The sequence below is a fragment of the Eucalyptus grandis genome, chromosome 9 (assembly GCF_016545825.1).
Source record: "Eucalyptus grandis isolate ANBG69807.140 chromosome 9, ASM1654582v1, whole genome shotgun sequence".
In the NCBI taxonomy this organism is placed as follows: Eukaryota; Viridiplantae; Streptophyta; class Magnoliopsida; order Myrtales; family Myrtaceae; genus Eucalyptus; species Eucalyptus grandis.
The window spans coordinates 36803528-36824895 of NC_052620.1; the positions used below are offsets into that span (position 1 = coordinate 36803528).

The 21368-nt window shown below is 40.2% G+C and overlaps 1 pseudogene; it reads left to right on the forward strand.

Moving 5' to 3' along the window:
- Positions 1 to 219: 219 nt before the first annotated feature.
- On the forward strand, positions 220 to 19703 carry LOC104420765 (annotated as a pseudogene).
- The last annotated feature ends 1665 nt before the right edge of the window (positions 19704 to 21368 follow it).

Sequence of the window (21368 nt, forward strand, 5' to 3'; positions counted from 1 at the left end):
AGGGGGATCGCCAGCGAAGGGGGGGGTTCTGGCGAGGCAAGGCAAGTGGGCGTCGGCACGGGGCTTGCCGTCGGGCACCGAGGAGGCGCGAGCAACAGCGATGTAGGCTTTGGCGGCGTCGGGCCACGGCGGGAACAGCGGCACGGGCCGAGCGTCGGGAAGAGGCGAGCAAGGGTGCTGGGACTTCGGGTGCTGCAGATCGGCGAGATTGGGAAAACGATGGTGTCGCGGAGGCTGGGAGCGAGCGGCAGGTCGTCCGTCGCGGTCGGCGTCGCGGCGCGGGCGGTGCTCGGACAACGGGGCGGAGACAGGTGGGTCGTCGGCAACGGCGAGACGGAGGGGCCGTCGGGCACTTTGCGGGTCACGTGCGAGAGGACTCGGGCGGCTGCGGCGAGGAGCTCCGGCGTCTGGATTTCGGCTCGGCAGCGACGTCAACCGGCGCAGCGAAGGCCGGCAGGTGGAACGGTGAGGGGAGACTCGGAGAAGATGATGAACAGGAGCCTTTTTTTTCTTTTTCTCTTTTTTTCTCTCTCTCTCTTTCCTGCCGCACGTCCTTTCTTCTCTTTTTGCTGACTCTTGTCTTTTCTTTTTTTTTGACTTTTCCAAACGGAGAGAAACCCTAGACCGAAACTCTCTTCCCTCTTTTTTTGATTTTTTTACTTCGCCCAGAAAAGAACCCCTCTAAAAGCCTCTCGCACGCACGGCCTTTTATAGGGAAAGGAATTGGATTTTCAAATTCTTCCTCGAATCAATCTTCGCAAATCTTTTTCACAAAATTCATCTCATATTAATAAGGATTCGAGATCAAGATGAAATTTTTTCTAAATCCAAATCTTTTAAAGACAAATCGCAATATTTTTTACCCATCTGCCCTATCTAAAAAATTTCATATCCCGATTGAAATTTCAAAATTAATTTTCTCACGAGATAATTTTCGATCATTAAAAATATGGGCTTGGGCCGACTTGCTCATTTCATGGGCTTAGTCCAACTAATTTGAAACCATCCGCCTTCCGTCCAATAAAATGCAAAAAATGCAAATAACAAAAATAAATGCAACCTATATCTGTATGCTATGCAATTAATAAAATTAACCCCTAATTTCCTATGCAATAAATAAATAAATTAAATCACCAAAATTTAGGTGTCAACAGTGACCACGTGTGGTTATTTTATCGGAATTTTAAACGTAAGGATTTTTCGAGGTTTGTTATTTAAGCACGAACTCTTTTACACTGGCTAATTGACGGAAGATAAAAATTGGCTCGAGTGTTGGCGTGCTTTTGTGGTCATTTAATTGAATCCGTCACCCAACGGGAGTTTGGGGACGATGCCTGATGTTTATTGGATGCTCGGGAGGGATCCGGATGCCGAGTCGCGGTTGAGGCCGGACTGATTTTTCTTTATGGAATGCCGTCTAGGCGGAGGTTATAGACGTTGCCGTGCCCCGATGCCCGGTCATGTCGGAAGACCGCAGACTCGTGTGTTGGCCGTGGCCCGAGGGGTCGTAATAATCGGAACACATGTGAATGATTGTGATGTATTGCGCTTGATTATGAGGTAAAACTGTTAGGCATGGTATGAGACATGCCAAAACGGGTTTTACCTTATAATCGGGACCGTGTGGATGCTTGGTGCATGAGAGTTATGTATTCTGATTATTGATTATGCTTGTTATATTGACGTGCTAATATGCAGGGTTGTGCCAAGGCGAGGGAAAGATTGTATGCCGTTGCATGATTAGGCTGCCTTCGAGGCGAATTTGCGTCCTAATCGAGGTTTAGGAAGTTGATTTGCTGAGATTTATATCTCACCTTGTTCTTGTTAACCATTTTCAAGGCCGTAGCATGGAGATTTGCTAAGTGCGGATGTGGTGGGCGTGAGATGCGACACTTTTTGGCTGGCCCTGCCGTTAGTGAAGTTTAGGTTAATCTTAATCCCTGAAGGTTTTTGAGAGGGTCGATAGGAAGTGGCCGTAGAAAGGCTTGTAATTATTAAACTTCCTAAGGGTAACAGTGAATAAATAAAAATATTGTTTTCGGCAATATTTACTGTGCTTTACTATCCCTATTGTTTATTTATTGACCGGGTATTTATTTAAGTTGCTTCCGCATGCATTTAATCGAAAGATAAAAAAAATGGGTCGGCAATGTGTCCTGGGACGTCGCAATTTAATCGATCGCCGAGGGATGTTCGCGCACTCGGGGTTTGGGGTATGGCAACAAGCATGTGGAAACTTGCCAAGCGAAGCACAAGCATGGGGAAATGTGTGGTGGAGGGTTCACCGTTTGTTTCCTAAGCTAACGGTACGGTTAGCTAATAATTTCCCATGTGCATATTTAAGTCAGAGAGAAAGAGAAAAGGAAGGGAAGGGGGAGGAAGGAGCGAGGAAACAGCAATAATGTGGAGGAACATGGAGTACGACGAACAAAAGAACACAAATAAACTTCATCACATTGTTGTAGATGGTTCTAGATGGATATTTGACGAAGTATCATTAATATAATCTTATGATAAAAATAACTCAAAACAGATTTTGATAGATATGACCAATCATAGTTAAAAATGTTCTAAAGTTCTATAATTTTAAATAATCACACCATAACTATTACATCAAACAAAGCAACGACTAAAAAGATAGGTCGAAGGTCTCCTTATTGGGGCATTATCATTATCGAGTAGTGGAAAGTTTGGAAAATGATAAATCAAGGACATGGCATGAATGTGATAACAGTTTATAGTGGGATAATTTTTTTTTTTTAAAAGGAAGCCCCAAATCTATTGCCCGAATATCGATACTAAAATCTTTCAATTTAGCCAATTGAGTCTTTTTGACAATTTGCCAATGTAGTAATTCCGGCTAATTTTAGTTGGCAATTGCAAACATAGACAAATTAATTTATAATTTTTCTAAAATTTTGAACTTTTTTTCTTTTCTTTTTCCTCCCACGATCACCATTGCTAGTGATCGACCATAGAGGAGGTTGGCGAGGGTTGACCTCATCAGCCTTGAGCTCTAGAGGCTCAACCTCACCATCGGCTAGGGCGACCCTTGCCCAAGGCTGGTCGTAGGCCATTGCTGAAGCTCGGTGGCCAGTAGAGGAAGAATGAAAGAGAAGAAAAGGAAAAATTCAAAATAATTATATATTTTGAAAAATTTGAAAAATCAAAGAAATTGTCTATGTTAATGCTGGCTGTATTATGTAGAATAGCCGGTGTCCAAGTCAATGATTGTCGGTCAAAATTTGCTAAGAGGACTACATTGCAAATTGTTAATATTTAGGTCATAGTTGACCAAATCAAAAGATTTAATATTGATTTAGCATTTGTATAATACGTTTAGGATTTTTCTTCTTTTTTTCTATTGTCATTTGGAGCAAGATGAGAACGTGTTGCTGACTAGGGGTGAGCACCGTTCCCGGGTAGAACCAGGAACCGAAGAACCACACTGGAGGGTCCGGTTCAGTTCCTGATTCTAAAGAGAGAGGTTCCCGTTCTCGGTTTCTTTTTTTTGAGAATCGGCGGTTCACGATTCGATTCCCGGTTCCAATTAGAACTGGAACTAGAATCGGGAACCGGAATTGGGATTCCCTCTCTCCAAAACACTAACGTTTTCTTCAATGTTCATTCTTCACTTTCCCTTTTCTTTCCATTTCCTCTCTGCAACACTCCATGCTCCTGACGACAATCCGACGCTGCTCGCCGCCCTCGACGCCACTGTCATGACCCACGATGTCGCCGTCAACGCCATCGCTGCTTCGTTTGACAACGTTGTCGGCTATGGCCATCGCATTTGCTACCTCCCAACGACAAGCTATTACCAGGCCGCTGCCCGACGCTGCTGTTGTTCCATCATCGCTATTTTGTCGTTGACGACGAAACTGCTGTTCAGACTTCAATGACGAGCCAGCGCATCTCCGCCTCTCGACGACGAGCTGCTATTGTTTGCACCGCAACTAGGACAAAACTAGCTGCCGCCTTGACGTCCTTGTTGTCGATCCGTGCCAAATCTAGCATTGCCCGCGTCACGCTTAACGTTGCTCGAGGTTGCCGAACGCTGGTTCAACCTAGAATTAAACCCCAAGCTCACCAAACGTTGGTTTTGTTTGCCGTCATTGACTTACTGTCAGTGGTCGCGACTCAGCTCAGCTGCGAGAGGTAGTCAATGTAATTGCTAGCCGAATGTGAGTTGATTCCAAATTCCTACCATAATGAACATTACTTCTTGTAATTGCTAGTTCTTCAACGACATTTTTGTTATTTTACTAGGATATGGTAATAGAGTGGTAGGCGAACCTTGTAATGTTTACCATTGAAGATAGACAAAAGCTAAAAGGAAGTGCGGCGTGAAGGAGGTGCTTCAGTTGCCGTTCAACAGCTCTTTAGTTGGAAGGATCGAAAATATTGGGTAGATCCTCTAGCCTAACATTTCTAATGCATGTGCTTTCTGGAATGTTGTTTCCGTTCTTTGCACATCGAGTTGGTAGGTCATATCTTGTTTCTGTGGAGTGTCTTGGGTTGCCACTTTAGGATTCCTTGATTTTCTTTATATGTGAGTGTACGAGCTAGCCATTTTTTCATTTAAACTTAGCCAAAAGGATTGGCAATCTCTTGATTACAAAGCAGGACAATGTCTTGTTTAGGATGTTTTGTGAACCCATGAGCTTGGAATTGCCGTGTTTGTTTATGGGATTAGTTTCGTGTTGTTTGTGCGTGCGCCTGGATGTTGGCATTTGGGGTTCCATTTTTTCCTTTCAGTTTGGTCAATTCTTGATTTGCTGTGTTTGGTTTACTGCTTGTGACATGGAAATTCTTCTGCTCGTTATTGCTTTTTGCTCGATTAGTCTGGTTGAGTTCTAAAGTTTCTTCTTTGCGGTAAAGATTAGGCCCAAGAACTGGGCGTGTTCACATAGTAATGACTTCAGTGAGATGGTTAAATCTGGCAAGAATTGTTCTGTCTCTACATTATGTTCTTTTTGTTCTCGAAAGTTCACAGATCAACCATTTGATGCTGACCACTTGGTTGCTCAAATCAACCCCCTTTTTTGTGTTTTGTTTGATTATGTCAGGTTCTGATCTAATGCTATTGCAACAGGACTCTAAAGCCCTGGTTGTGAATTGTTCTTGTGTTTGGCAATGACCTCTATAATAATGATACGATGTAGAGTTTAGTTATTCTTATCATGTGACTTTGTACTAAATCATAGTTGTCAGATGAAAAATTCAGGGTAATGATATATGTACCATATAACATCATATATGGGTTCAAGTTTAGCAAAGATATCAAGTGACTAATGCTAGATGTTCGATAGCTTACAATGGTTTCAACATATGCTTGCTTCCGTGATATGCAGTAGCATGTCATGCCCCTAGTAAAGTTCCATAGAGTATTTGACATGTTACACATTTCCAATTTTACAAATTAATGGACATTTGATAGTTTTGATATAATGGTGTCATTTCCTTTTAATGTTAGGGTTGTGGGTCATATATAGTAGCTTTATGCTATGGGAGATCCTTTATCTGTCGATTATATTGGAAGTTCTAGAGTTCTATTTCTTTTAACAGTTTGTTGAAACTTGATGCTTCAAGTAGCTTCATGTAACATTCACGAATTCAAATCGTCAAGAGTACTACTTTGCTCTTTTGGTCAATTTTCGTATAGCTTACTTGTTGTCCTTAGCTGTCCTCGTACTCTAAGCTAAAGTTCCCATGTTTAGATGCCACCTTTGAGCCCCAACTTCTCAGCTTGCTCTAGCAAAATTCCATGCATTTTGTTGTTTCATAGCTGCCGAACTGACATCTTTTTCTTTTTGACAGATCAGCATAAAGCAATGGAGATATTACGATTTTGGTCAAAAAGTGGTGCCATTGCTTGTTTGTCTTCCTGGCACAGCAGGAATGGCATATGACCATTACAAGTAGGTCATGTGTTTGGCGATGAAGGTAGTTCAGTATCATAGAGATTTTTCAGCGGTAGCAACATGAGTAATGATTATGAATTTCTAGTTATTTGCTATTCAATTTTATCATCCTACACTTTGACCACTTACTGGTCACTGCACAACAAACTCCTTTGGTGTTGTTAATGTTGTTCCAAGGATACAGAGCATGAGTTTTCCATAATTGGCCTAAAATAAAAACTTTCAGGGTTATTGGGTGATTTTTGTTTATATTCCACGTGTTTGGAACCATCACGAATGGATTCAGGCATTTGAAAAGTTCTTGAATGCTGTCAACATTCATCATGTAAGTACTCTGTTGGGATTAGAATTACTTTATCTATCTATTTGGCATTTGTTTTGTGGCACCCCCTGACGGCCCTTGATCCGTTAGGGTCGCCACAGATATCACTCGCTTTCTCTTGACCTGAAAGTCTATTACTCTGATACCATAACATTTCACTAAGTCCATAAATTCTGGGGGTTTATATCTTTCCCATTGGTCCCTACGCAAAACATGGCGGAAGTGTATGCAACAACTCCCTTCCCTTACACAGAAATAATGCACACACTAAACACGTTTATAAATAATAGCCAGGCACCGTTATTTACATATATTACTAGATGGATATTGTTCGTCGATATATCCAAAAAGTGCCGTGGTTTCCTACACCCGGCTATACTTCAAAAGTGGTCTGACGCCCTCAGCAACCACATACCAAGAGTCCATCTTTCAGTGCCGGTATTCCAAAAATTCCTTCCTCTGCTGTCCTCCTCCTCACGGTCATATCCAACCATTCGGTCCATTTGCTGGTGGCGGTGGCAGTAGAGGCATCTTGTCTAGTCTGAAATGTTAGTCCCCAAAAAGGGGTGAGTACAACCACCTAACAGCTGAAGATCTACCAAGGCTATACTATGCAAGCCATCACAATCCAAGTCCAAATGATAAATGAGTTTAAAAACTTGTATAGTGAGTCCGAAATGTCAACCCGATCTCCAATGGTTTTAAAAGAATTGACACAAAATTCAGAATATGAAAGCACGCCAGTGCCGTGGTAGATAAAGCTTCAAGTACAGATCAGGAGGTTTTTCCTTTTCAACTCAAATCAATGGCCGAATTCTTCAAGATTTCATAGTCATCAAATCTGTTTTGAATGAAGTCCAAAGAAATCGAAACCATATATAAAAATCTGAGCATTTCCTCGACTCTTTAGCCTCAAAACGGTCTCGGTCACTCAATAAATCATCATTCAGCATCAAAATCCAACAATCCAGCCTATCAATGCACTTTCTAAGACAGCAACAGCACTACACAAATATAGATTAGTAGACTTCAACTTGTCTCAAGTCCTACGGTGCTAACGGCGAGGGGTTCGGTGCGGTGGTGCGGCTCAACGGCGGCGACGCACGAGCACGGGCGGAGAGCAGTCCTCTCTCTCCCCTTTCCTCGCTGCTCCCACTCGCACGTTCACTTCTCTCTCACTCGCTCACGAACTCCTCTCGTTCACTCGCTCGCCCGCTGCTCACTCTCGGTTTCTCTCTCTCAACTTGCTCGACCGCTTGCTTCTCTTTTTGTTAGTTGACTAACTTAGTCAAAAATCATGAAATTTGGTGGCCGTTGGATGGAGCGACAGCAAGGAGTCCAGGCCGATCGAAGGACATCTTGCATGTCCATGCAAGATACGTGTCCGGCTCCTTGCTCCTGCGCTCGGTGCGCTGGCCAAAGAAAAAGAGAGACGCTCGCACACCAACAGCTGGAAACAAACGTGGCTGCCTTGCGATGCTTCTCAGTCAACATTCCTCTCTTCTGTTGACTAACAAAAGAGACGTGGGCATGGGCTGCTTGGTGGCCAATCTCTCCTATTATTATATGACCAGAATTTTATGGTCGTTGGTGGGATTGGTCGCATGACCATGCAAGGAGAATTCCTTTTTCTCCGAAAGCCAATGTCTCGGGACGTCAAGTGGTGATGAACCGGGGTCGAGTGTAGTGCCGACGATGACGAGTTCCGATAACAATTTCGTCAATCCGCGACGTATCGCCATTTTTCTAAGGCTGGCAAAATACGGATGAGGTTGGTTTCACCAATGACCTTAAGTAATGGAATTTCAACAAGACTATAGTTTATTTGACGATCGAGCCGTTACTTGAATGCAACGCATCGGTCCAACGATGAAAATAGAATGGTGTCCGTAAATAATACCAATGACACAGTCCGACGATACTTCCGTCGATCAGTTAGGGACCGTCGCATATTCAAGGGTCGTCGAAATTCTCGGATGCCACATGTTTACATTGTTGGTGACACTCTAGTGTGAAGTAACCATACCCCTTGATTCATTCTGCAATGCTGAATGTGCATTTGAAAGTGTATTTCTTCATCTATTCTGTGTCGATTATTGACTGGTAGCTTCATTATATTTAGGATGTTCTGTGAACCAATTTCCTCTAATTTATTTAGTCGAATTCCTTGCCAAGAATTCCATTTCCTCTGTTAATAGTTTTGTTCATTTTGAATTCTCTTTGATGAATGGCAAGTTTATTTATTATTGTTGTGTTTATTTTCGTTTTATTTAACTAAAAATGAAATTAAAAAAAGAAGAAGAAGAACCTGTTGGACTCTGGAACTTGTGATAGGGTAGGTTCTAGGTTACAGGTTCCGACGGGTAGGTTTCAGGTTTCAAAAAATGAGAATATTGTATTTGATGGTAGATTACAGGTTCTAGGCGGAACTTGGAACTGTTCATCCTTATTGTTGAATAACTATTTCACCCTCCGATCAATTAAGGGTAGAGGAAAACATTGTCCTTAAAAGTACCAGTCGACATGATGTGAATGTCAACGGGTCGGGGTCAGAATTCATAAGTGAACAAAGGATATATAGAAATTTTCACTTCCATTCCTTCTAGATGTACGCGGTTGCGAAAAAATTTGCCCTTGATTTCTTCTGTAAGACAAAGCTCCTTCGAGATTGGTTGTCGTAGCAACTGTAGCATGCTGATTTCCAAGCAAAACTTTCTTTGATACCCATTGAAATGATGAATGGCGATACGACTATAAATTTGACAATGAACAATTTATACCTGTATTTGTTTTGACTTGAGTATTTAAAACCTATTTTTCCTCTACATTTCCATCAAAATGGAAAAAGAGAATTCCACGTGACACTAAATATCAATATTCAAGATTTTCTTTAAGAACGAGGTATTCAATTTCAACTAGAACTAGGCGCTCAAAGGGTACGAGTAGACCCGGTGAGCGTGCTCGAGTCGGGTAGGCACATTGCTTTTGTCATCGATACGTCATATCATTAATGGCATCGATGAACTGTCTCGAGTTGGAAGTGAGTAGACTCGGCATGCGGGCTCGGGTCGGGTCCACGTGGGCTCAAGCTTGTCCATGACGACAACTTGCTTGTCCCGACATGAACTTGCGGGCCTAGCTAAGTGCTTAGGTCCACCTAATATGAGAAAGCCGGGACGTGTATACTGTTTAGATTTTTTTTTCCTGCCGAACAAGACATAAATATAAGTTTTGTATGGATCATAAGAGAAATATATATATATATATATATATATATATATATATATATTGCCTTTGCTCTTTACATTATTTTTAATTCTCGCGATTTTATTTAAGTTATTTACTTTCTTGTTATTATACATCATTTCCTGCTTTCTTATAGATTTGTTAATCTTATATACTCTCTTATTCTCTCATATAGTACTCCGATCTGTTAATCTTATATACTCTCTTATTCTCTCATATAATACTCCGATCCTAACCCCTTTATGGTATCAGAGCCATTAGGAAAGTATAGATAGTCTTTGTAAGAACATACACATAGATCGAGAGCCATTCGTTGGCATCCTTCTTGTTTCTACAGAGTGGTCCAGGCCGTAAGTCCCTGAGTGGCTGTTAGACCGTTGGTTTAGCTGTAACGGTTCAAGAAGGACAGTTCCGATCTTAAGTATGAGCTTACATAGAAGATCTACATCTTCCTCTAGTTCTCTATCACAAATGGACTCAGATCCAAGTCCTATACATAGAGAAGAAGTAAGGATAGAAGATTTCAACAAATCTATAGAGAATTGGGAAATTCCTAAAATACAGCTTAAGGAAATATACAAGCAATCAAAATTGAAGTTTTTCAAAAAATCAGACTATGTCATAACTACTGAAGAAAGAGATGTTCCTCTTTCTAATTCTTATGAAAAAATACATCTTTTGAACAAAGAGTCCATTCTAAAGCATAAACAAAAATACAACTACATTCATATAGGACTAGTCCAAGTAGGAGTCAAACCTCTTACTAAAGAAGGCCTTAATACTTCCATTCTCTTAGTCTTACGTGATTCACGTCTTTTAAACTATGATGAATCTATTCTTGGTACTGTAGAGACAAGTCTCTGCAAAGGACCTATACATTTTGACTGTTATCCAATTTCTCCGTTTCCCTCAAAGATAAGAACATTCTTAGAGCTCTAACACTCCAAATCAAAACACATAATTATAAAGTAGCAGATGGATCTATTCCTTTAGCCCTTGTCTATAGAATTCATTACAAAGCCATGTCCTCCGCTTTTGGGGAAAATGCTTTCAAACATAGTCCACGAGGAGAAACACTCCTCTCCAAACTGACATTTCTAGAGCAAATACTACAATTCCCAGGTCTATTAATTGGAACCAAGTTACTTTACCAGAACAATGGGAATTAGAAAACCAAATTCCCCAACAAGTTGTTCAGAATACAGATCCTACTAATGTTATTCAACATCCAGAAGGAAGAGTAACCATTAGATTTCCTAGAAGATCATTCGATTCAAGATCTAGTCCTTCCTTTCATAATTCCTACACAAGGTCTATAGATCTTAATCCTAATCTTCCTCCTATAATCACCATTCCTCCTAGTACGCATAGAAACACTCCTCCTCCTAGTATACAAAGAGACACTCCCACACGTGCCACAACACCTTTACCTCCTTCCACTAGTAGAAGTAATCATGAGACACCGCTTGAACCAGAAATTAGTGGTTTAGATAATAGATCAGGGATTTCCAGGCCAGTTTATCAACAAAACCAGCCTGAACCAGTTCTAGAAAATACAGATTCTCCTCATCATTCTCCTACTTATTCGCAAATGATAGATGCCGAGCTTAATGTTTTAGAAAAACATTTTGAGCCAAACAAAGCTTTTCTTAATAAAGAATTTAATTCTGAAAACAACAAACAAATCAGATAATGGTTCTTCAAAACCTTTGCTGATAAAGCAAAAGACATCAAACAAAAATATTACGACTACATATATGAATATGAAGTCCATATATTTTTCTTTGATTGGTTAGAAGTATAATTCCTCGAACCAAAAGAAATAATTGTTTTAGATCATCATTACAAGTGGAAACTTGATAATGGCGAAACCATAGAATCCAATCATCCACCCCTTAGGAGAATAAAAATTCAGCATGGAGATAGCGAGGTTACAGCCACTCCATTTAGGCTTCCAGACAAAGGAGACTCTCTATACACCCACAAAGTTATTGAACAAAACAATTTTACTAATCAACATTTAGTAACCTTAGGAAAACAATTGAATAGGATAGAATCCACCATCAGAATCCTACTCAGCTTATTACACCACAAATTGACACTCTCAAAAAACTCATTTTTAAAGCCTTTGAATTTCCAAAAAATCTTAGCCCAGAGTTTGCCAAAGCTATAGAACAAAAGAAAAAACTCTTAGGAAAATCAAAGTTAGAACCGATCCTATACTAGACACTCCTAAATTCAGAGTCTTATCATTAAAGACACTGAGACCAACCCACTATTAGCACCCTGACCAAACACTCTAGTAATTCCGATACTGAGTTAGTTACTGAGATTAACAGACTCAATTGGAGACAACCTCAGAAGCTTTATTATAGCAGAGCACCCCACCAGACATTGCCCAAGAAGAATCATCACAAAAAATACAGAATAAATACTCTCCTGATGCCATCTATGAATGGAATGTTGATGGTGTTGCTGAAACCAATATTATGAACATTCTTAACAACATGGTTATGCTTGCTAATGCCTACAAAACCCAGCAAGATGTTTCGACCATGCTGTTGCTAATCTTTTAGTAGCGGATTTACTTGGACAACTAAAGGTTGGTGGGATAACTACGACAGATGAACAAAAGACACAAATTTTAACTGCTTATAAGGTAGATGATTTTGGTCAACGCATGGATGATGATCAAGGACATCTCATCCAAGATGCGGTCAATACCCATATCTATTCCATTTCACAACACTTTGTAGGAGATCCTTCACATATTAGGGATAGAAACCAAGATCTCCTTTCCAATATGCGTTGCAAATCCTTAGGAAGATTTAGAGAATACAAAGAGCTTTTCTTTCAAAGGGTTCTTATTAGACCCGACTGCAATCAACCATTTTGGAAAGAAAAATTCTTAGCCGGTTTACCTCAGATTATAGATGACCAAGTTAGAGATAAAATTAGAGAAGATTACAGCGGTCAAATTCCTTATGATCTCCTTTCTTATGGAGAAATAGTCTCTTATGTTTATAGACAAGGAACGCAAATGTGTAATACAATCAAATTACAAAGACAACTCAAGGAAGAACAATCCCTCACCAATAGGAGTCTAGGAGATTTTTGTGCTCAATACGACCCCTCTTATAATGAAAAAACAAAACCAAAATGTAAGGAACTTGTCCTCCTGAGAAAGAAACAAAGAAACATCACAAAAAACCTCCACTTCGTAGGAATAAACAAAGACACGAGAATAACCAAAATAGATCTTATTCGATAGAAATTTTTTAAAGACATTAAATGCTATTCTTGTGGTAGAAAAGGTCATATTTCAAAATATTGTAGGATTAATAAAAATTGAATGAACTTTCTTTAGATGACAATACTCTTAATTAGTTAAATAACATCTTCATAGAAAATGATGATACTTCTTCGATGAACTTCTTGAGGAAGAAGGTCTTGATTAATGAGATAGAATCCTCTTGATTCCGAATATGAAGACGCTTCTCTAGGAAAACCCATCCTCAAGTAAACGTCTTAACAAAAAGAAGAAGAATTCCTTCTCAGCATTGCTAACAAAATACTTGACCCCGAAGCTCTAATAATAAAAGACCAAATGTCTTATAAAACATCTTTTCTTTTAGTTAAAAATATGAGGCAACAAGTAATTCTTGGAACTCCTTTCATACAACTAATACAACCTTTTAGTTACTAACGAAGGTATTGAAACCCATGCTCTAAACAGAAAAATCACCTTCAATTTCATAACAAAACCACAAAAGAGAAGCCTAAATATTTTACAAGAACATTCTATTTCAGAAATAAATTGCCTTATAAAAGACAAAGAAAATCAACTTGAATTCTTAAAAGAAGATTTAGAATTCAAAAGAATAGAAGAAAATCTTATAAAACCAAACATCATAGAAAAAATAGCTTCCCTACAAAAACACATAGAAAAAACTATATGCTCTACTCTACCCAATGTCTTTTGGGAAAGAAAAAAGCATATCGTTGATTTACCTTATGAACATGACTTTTCTGAAAACAAAATTCCTACCAAAGCCCGTCCAACACAGATGAACCAAGAAGTTTTGAAATTTTGTCAAGCAGAAATACAAGATCTCTTAAATAAAAAACTCATAAGAAAAGCCAATCACCTTGGAGTTGTTCTGCTTTCTATGTCAATAAAAATGCTGAACTAGAAAGAGGAGTTCCCAGGTTAGTTATTAATTATAAACCTCTTAATACAGCCCTTAGATGGATAAGATACCCTATACCCAATAAAAAAGATTTGCTAAACAGGCTTTGTAGATCAAAAATATTTTCTAAATTTGACATGAAATCAGGATTTTGGCAAATACAAGTTAGTGAAAAGGATAAATACAAGACGGCCTTTACAGTCCCTTTTGGCCAATATGAATGGAATGTTATGCCATTCGGCCTAAAAAATGCCCCATCAAAATTCCAAAGAATTATGAACGAGATTTTCAATCCTTATTCAGAATACATCATAGTTTATATAGATGATGTTCTAATATTCTCTTCCAATATAGAACAGCATTTCAAACATTTATCTACTTTCATAAAAATAATCATACAAAACGGTCTTGTAGTCTCTCCTACTAAAATTGCACTCTTCAAGACCAAGGTTAGATTTTTTAGGTCATTACATCCATTTAAGCACCATCACTCCCATAGAAAGATCAATCTCTTTTACTGATAAATTCCCAGATGAGATTAAAGACAAAACTCAATTACAAAGGTTTTTGGGTAGTCTCAATTATATTTTAGATTTCTTTCCCAATATAAATATCCTTTGTAAACCTTTACATCAAAGGTTAAGAAAGGATCCTCCACCATGGACCTCTGTCCATACAGACATTGTCAAACAAATAAAATTGCATGTGAAAGATATACCATGCTTACATCTTCTTGACCCTTCCACTTTCAAAATAGTAGAAACAGACGCGTCGAATTAGGATACGGTGGCATTCTCAAACAAGTCAATAACAACAAAGAACAAGTTATTTAGTTTATATCAAAACATTGGAATTCCACTCAACAAAATTATTCGACAATCAAAAAAGAAATACTTGCTATAGTTTTGTCTATATCAAAATTCCAAGGAGATTTATTAAATCAAAAATTTCTCTTGAGAATTGATTGCAAATCAGCCAAAGACATTTTACAAAAAGACGTTTTAAATGTTGCATCAAAACAAATTTTTGCCAGATGGCAAGCCATACTTTCAGTATTCGATTTTGACATTGAATTTATAAATGGTTCTTCAAATTCATTGCCTGATTTTCTCACAAGAGAATTTTTACGGGGGGATACCAATATGCCAAGATCCAAAAAAGACAAAGACAAAGACAAAGGCAAAGGCAAAGCCACTGCTGAACCCTCCAATACACCACCAAAGCCGAAAGGCTTAACATTTGTCAAGACATGACTTGAAATGGCAGAAAACAACCAGACATTCATACACCAAACACCTTTGAAAATAGAACACATATCACCCGATCCCATGTTAGCCTTTAATCAGCTAGCTGACATGATACCAAAAAAAACCATTTTATTACTTGCACAGTCTATACAAAACAAGACAAAGAAAGAGCCATCCAATGCCATCGAGGTAAGCAACAATCCTTCCTGCTGGTTACACAAAAACCAGCAGAATACAAAAAGAATTTCGAATGAGGTGGTTATTAGGCCACAGGGCAACCCCCTCAATCTCAAAAATCAAAATTTTTCCCTAAAACATCATTTCAAAAAATATTAACTGTAGAAGATGGATTCTTCGATGAAGATCCAATCAAATTTGCAAAAAACATCTTTCCAAAAAACTGGTTATTCAAACCACACAATACAAACAAAACCCTTGCTTATTATGAGCAAATTCTAGTGGAGACAGAATCAGCAAGATTTACCCATTTTGCTGACAAAAACAATACAGAAAACATTCTACACTCCACTATATCCATCAGTAAAGTCATACACCCCTCACACTGAGGAGCCTCACCTCATACACCTAGAAAATTCCAAACCAGAGTTACCCAAAGCCTACCATATTCTTCCTCATACACCTACTGGGACTACTAACAAGCTTGGTGGAACGTTTTCTTCAGACAAAATACAAATTTCCAACACTCTGGTTGTTATTCTTCAAAAATAACTTCCCAAGACAAAGCCTACCAAATTGATTTGACTCTTGGTGGGATCTCTTTGGTCCTTTAGATATAATTTTACACCCCACAGTCAAACAAGGTTATGAGGTTTTCAGTAAATACTTCGTACCAACACCACATGATATAAGGTTCCCATGCCTTATGCATTTCTTTATAATATTCAGAATCTCTTGGGTAACAGCCTGGGAATTTGAATACAATGCATCCACAAAACCTGGGGTACCAGTCCTTGTCCGAAAATACAAAACAAAATGGTGGGATGGATTCAAACACCTTGAACAAGGATCTGAAGCTACGGTTAGAACATGGCTAAACAGCTAGAAAAACATGATAACCACAGTCCCGTCAAATACATCCTTTTTACGGGGAGAAATCCATGGCAAGTGCAGCACTTGCTGCAGTCCCAGCGAGAGGAATGCGTAACATCCTCGGGACAATGCTATCGGAAACGGAAGAATCACAATGTGAATCTTCCAAATCTCAAGACAATACTGAGACGAATCCTCACGGTCACATCACGGTGGAAACACCAATGAAGACGACTGCTACGGGATCAACCTAGACAGAGATTAAATTCAAGACATCACATGTTGACACTGTTACGAGCGGCGCAAAGGCTATACATCGTAACATACACTGTTCACTGTTCACTTTATACTGTTCACTCAGTACTGTTCACTTTACACTATTCAGCATTGTAGCACTTTCACTGTAGCACCCTTATAAATACACCCTCTCGACATAGAAGAAGGGACCTCGAAATTTTCCAGATTTCTCTCTTCCTTCTCTCTCTCTCTCACTTGTAAACCATCATCCCTTCCTTCTCCATCCTCATCTCTTCCATCTCCAAGCTCTCTTACCTTGTATCCCCTAGTTTCAAAGTAAGTTAGTTTTTCATATACATAGTTTTATACAGGGTTACCAACTTACATGATAGTTGGTTAACCATTTCTTGTAATACAAACATCAATACTCCCTGGAGTGCGGATTACCGCCCTAGTGGATGACTTGATGCTTTAGTTTCTGCATCCTTCAATACATGTAATTTCAGCTTTTCAGCTTTATAATACAAGTTCATACCACCTTCATGGTTGGTTTTTGTTTATGCATACTCTTACTTTATATTTTATATATTGCCTTTGCTCTTTACATTATTTATAATTCTCGCGATTTTATTTAAGTTATTTACTTTCTTGAGTTATTTACTTTCTTGTTATTATACATCATTTCCTGCTTTCTTATAGATATGTTAATCTTATATACTCTCTTATTCTCTCATATAGTACTTCGATCCTAACCCCTTTATGGTATATATAAACAAATGGGAAATACTTAGCTTGTAATTTGACACAGACATGGAGATATGGAGATCAAACTACTTGGAGGTTCATAAAACACCTTACAAGTTTTATAAACTTATTAAACTTAGGCATCTGGCCTGTATAGATTACTCTCATTTATGGTAGTTTGCATATAGTTGGTTGGACTTGAACAAATGACTTTCAGTTCATGATTTGGAAAATTCTTCAACACCCCAATTGGATGTGTCACCCTTCCAAGGCGGAGATCCCACCCAGATCCTAGATTCAGGCCCAAAATAAATCTCATTTGAGCTAGTTGGGCAGCCCCGCCCAGGTGTGGATGTAAGAAGGAGTTGTTTTTTTCTTTTTCTTTTTTTAACCAATTTTGTTTTTTCAATGCTAGTGTACAAAAAATTCAATTTGAAAATGCGAGGAAACGGCCCGCGTGGTGCCTGGATCAACTCGGCCGCTAGGCTCAGAAAAAGCTGGTCGAGCTCTTGGATAGTGTCCAATATCTATTGTGTTTTTCAAAGCACTACCCAGAAGCTTGGGCCTATCTTGGCGATGGCCTTGCCTCTTTCCAGATTTGTTAAAAATTTTATTTTAAAGCTTAATTTAGCAGAGAAAATTATGAAAATCTAGAGATTTTGAGAGAGTCCTCCAAAAGAATTACGAGCAAGTGAATACTCTCCTTTTTTATGATTATTTATTGCGTGTTTGGGTGTGTTTACGATAAGGAATCACTTGAATTTGAGCATTACGAATGATTGTAATTCTCTCTTTACCGTTTATGGTAGAACCATCTTATCGATATTTTCTAGAGTTAGGGACACTAACAAACCACGTGAATTCTGTGTTCATGTATTATTTCCAAAATTAATGTGTTACTTTCCAACGCATTAGTCGCGCTTTCAATAGTTCATCCTTCTCGAATATGCCCCGGTAAAAAGGAAAATTTCCTCCTTTGTAAGAGTCGCCGGAGTCGATGGACTAAAAAAAGATGCACTCAAACTTCCTAGTTTGCTCGAATCAACTCCAGGATCCGTGAATCTTTGCGTGTTGTGTCTCTGAACAGGTAGCCACCTTGGAAGTGTCTTCTTTGTTAGTGCGTGATAAAGATTCATCTAGTTCATGGCAGTGATTTGAGTAACGGATGAGAGATGAGAGATGAGAGAGCTTTGGGTGTTGGGTCTCTGAACAGGTAGCCACCTTGGCTCTCAACGTCCCCGCAGCGTACGAGCTGCATTTCGCCGTCCCCATGGCCGGAGCGATCCTCTGCACGCTGACTGCCCGGCACGACCCGTCCATGGTGTTGATGCTTTTGAAACACTTGAGAGCCAAGATCATTTTCGTAGACTGTCAGCTACTCGAAGTCGCTCGCCAGGCAATTGATTTGTTCAACAAGACAGAAACAGAACTACCGGCTCTAGTCCTTATTTCTGAATCGGATGGATCTGTTCCTCTGCGGCATTTGCGAATATGAAGGACTCGTGGCCTCAGGGTCCGGCAATTTCGAGGTACAGCGACCACTCGGTGAATGGGATCCCATCAGCGTAAACTATACTTCCGAGACGACATTACAGCCCAAAGGAGTTGTCTATAGCCATAGAGGTGCGTATCTAAAGTCGATCGCGACATTTCTCCTTCATGGGATGGGCTTGATCCCGGTGTACCTGTGGACAGTGCCAATGTTTCATTGCAACGGATGGTGCTTGACTTGAGGAGCAGCGGCACAAGGCAGCACCAACGTGTGCCTCCGCAAAGTCTCTCCGAAGGGAATATTTGATAGTATTGCCATGGATAACATGACTCACATGGAAGCAGCGCTGACTGTCTTAAATGATTGTTAACTCAGCCGTGGACGATCAACGACCTCTTCCTTGCAAGGTGGAAGTCATGACAGGCGGTTTGCTGCCGCCCCCACAAATCCTATCCAAGATGGAAGGGCTCGGGTTCAGCGTGTCGCACTTGTATGGCTTGACAGAAACTTATGGTCCGGGGACGTATTGTGCATGGAAGCCCGAGTGGGACTCTCTGTCCTCTGACCAAAGATCGAGCATCAAATCTCGACAATGGGTGCAACATCTCGGCCTCGAGGAAGTTGACGTTAGAGATACAGTTACAATGGAGAGCGTTCCTAGTGATGGTAAGTCTCTAGGAGAGATCATGTTCAGAGGAAACACCGTCGTAAGTGGGTACTATAAGAATCAGGAAGCGATGGACAAGGCATTCGAGGGCGGATGGTTTCATAGTGGAGACCTTGCCGCGAAGCATCCTGATGGCTACATTGAAGTAAAAGATCGTTTGAAAGACGTTATAATTTCGGGAGGAGAAAACATGAGCAGCGTGGAGGTAGAGACAGTTCTGTACAGCCATTCGGCGGTTTTAGAGGCCACGCTGGTCGCGCATCCCGATGATTATTGGGGCCAAACACCTTGCGCATTCGTGAAGTTAAAGGAGGGATGTCATGTGGATGCTCAGGAGATCATAGGATTTTGTCGAGATCATTTGCCTCATCACACGTCTCCTCGTACAGTCGTATTCGAGGATTTGCCTGAAACGTTGACCGGAAAGATTCAAAAGTTCATTCCGAGGGAAAAAGCAAAGGCCATGGGCAGCCTCTCATGAACCAAGCATTTTCATAATCTATCCCCACAATTTATGTGATCTTTCTTGTGTAGCGTCTCGCATTTGACAAAGTTTCTCGGAGCTGATGGTTCACTAAAGGTTGTTGGAGGTTACTAATTTGTGTTATTCATCATTTTGACCCTGAGAAAGGTGAATACAGTTCATGGGAACTAAGAATAGGTGTAACAAATTGCTCTTCTGGTATGCATTACATGAATACATCGACATGAATGTGGCGTCTTGCTTACCAGCCAGCTTTCATCTATGTTACATTTCATCAAACTAAGAGGAAATTAATCTTTTTTGCCTTGGCACTTTCGCTGTGTAATCTTTTAGCTCATGGAGATGCTTGCGCCCTGTGCTGATTTTAATCTGGGCGGACGATGCAGGGATATACAACTGAGATGCAATGCAAGTAGTGTCCTTTCTTCACTCTGCCGGTTAATGACAGTTGAGGACTGCAATAGAGTGCGACCGGATTTCCTTCCAGATCCCCCATTAATACTGCCGTGTTCTTCTCGAGGCAGGGGTTGCTGCAAGTACTTCTCCAGCATCGCCATGACGTTTCGGATGGGAGGGTATTAAAGCACCAGCTCTGTGTATGCCGTCTTCGCCCGCCAAAACAGCAGGGGGTAAGATCGTGAACACCTGCTCAGTATGAATCCCATTTGCTGATGAATTATATTGAACAAAGAATCGTACGTCTGTACTTGTGAACTTACTGCCGCTATAGCGATCCAGTAGTGGCCTTGTCCGTTGTAGTGGATTCCATCCGGCATGCCGAGCAGATGATCGATAAATTTGTCTGCCTTTTCCTTCTTCTCGCCGCTTAGGCAAATCTTCTGCACGTGCCTGCAATTATGCGCTCATTTGACAGGTTGAACTTCGCGTTCTATTCATCTAGACGCGTCAATAATAGCTCCAATGCTTTCGACAACTTTGGGGAAGCATTTTAAGATAAGAGTCGCCCATGTGAAGGACTCGATGGAATCTTGATCGGGTGAAAATGCGACCCCGTTTGAGAAGTAGAGGTCACGGACGAGCACTCCAGTATCCTGGTCACGGGATCGAAGCACGTGAACTACCTTCCAGGATGGGGCTGAATTTTCTTCCCATATTCGAATTTTAGCAGCATTAGGACGACCTACTAATCCTGGTTTTTCGGGTACATTTCTCGTCTAGGATGTGATACATCTGAAATTTCGTGAAATTCCTTATACTATTTATGTAAGTTGTCCAAATATATGACGTCGAGATTGACATGAAGTACGAAAAGTAGATGTTCATGACCCGTAATGATGGTCGAGTTCTTCATGTACGTTACGAAAATTTCTACCGTATTTTAGGACATTACAATCATAATGTCTTTTCCGGTGACTTCCAACAGGAGGAAATGGACTGACCCTCAAGAATAGTGAGAGATGCACAGCAATTAGCAAGCAATCGAGATCGAAAATTATCAAGATTCGGGTTATCAACCTTTTCGGGGTCAGGCACGATGACCTCGCTGTCCAGCGAAGATTATAAATCGGTCATAGAAAGCGTTCTGCTCAAATTAACTCAAGCCTTTCGATTGCTAAGCGCAATCAGTGTATACGTCACAAGTGTCGAGAAAACCTTTCACATATGATCTTACCCACCATCGATATGAGGGTTCCGACCATCCATTGTCTCAATAACCATAAAATTAAGGGTGGATGAAGGCACTTGTAAGAAATTATCTTTACACTGGCTGTGAATGCTATAATTACTTTATCATTAATTGATT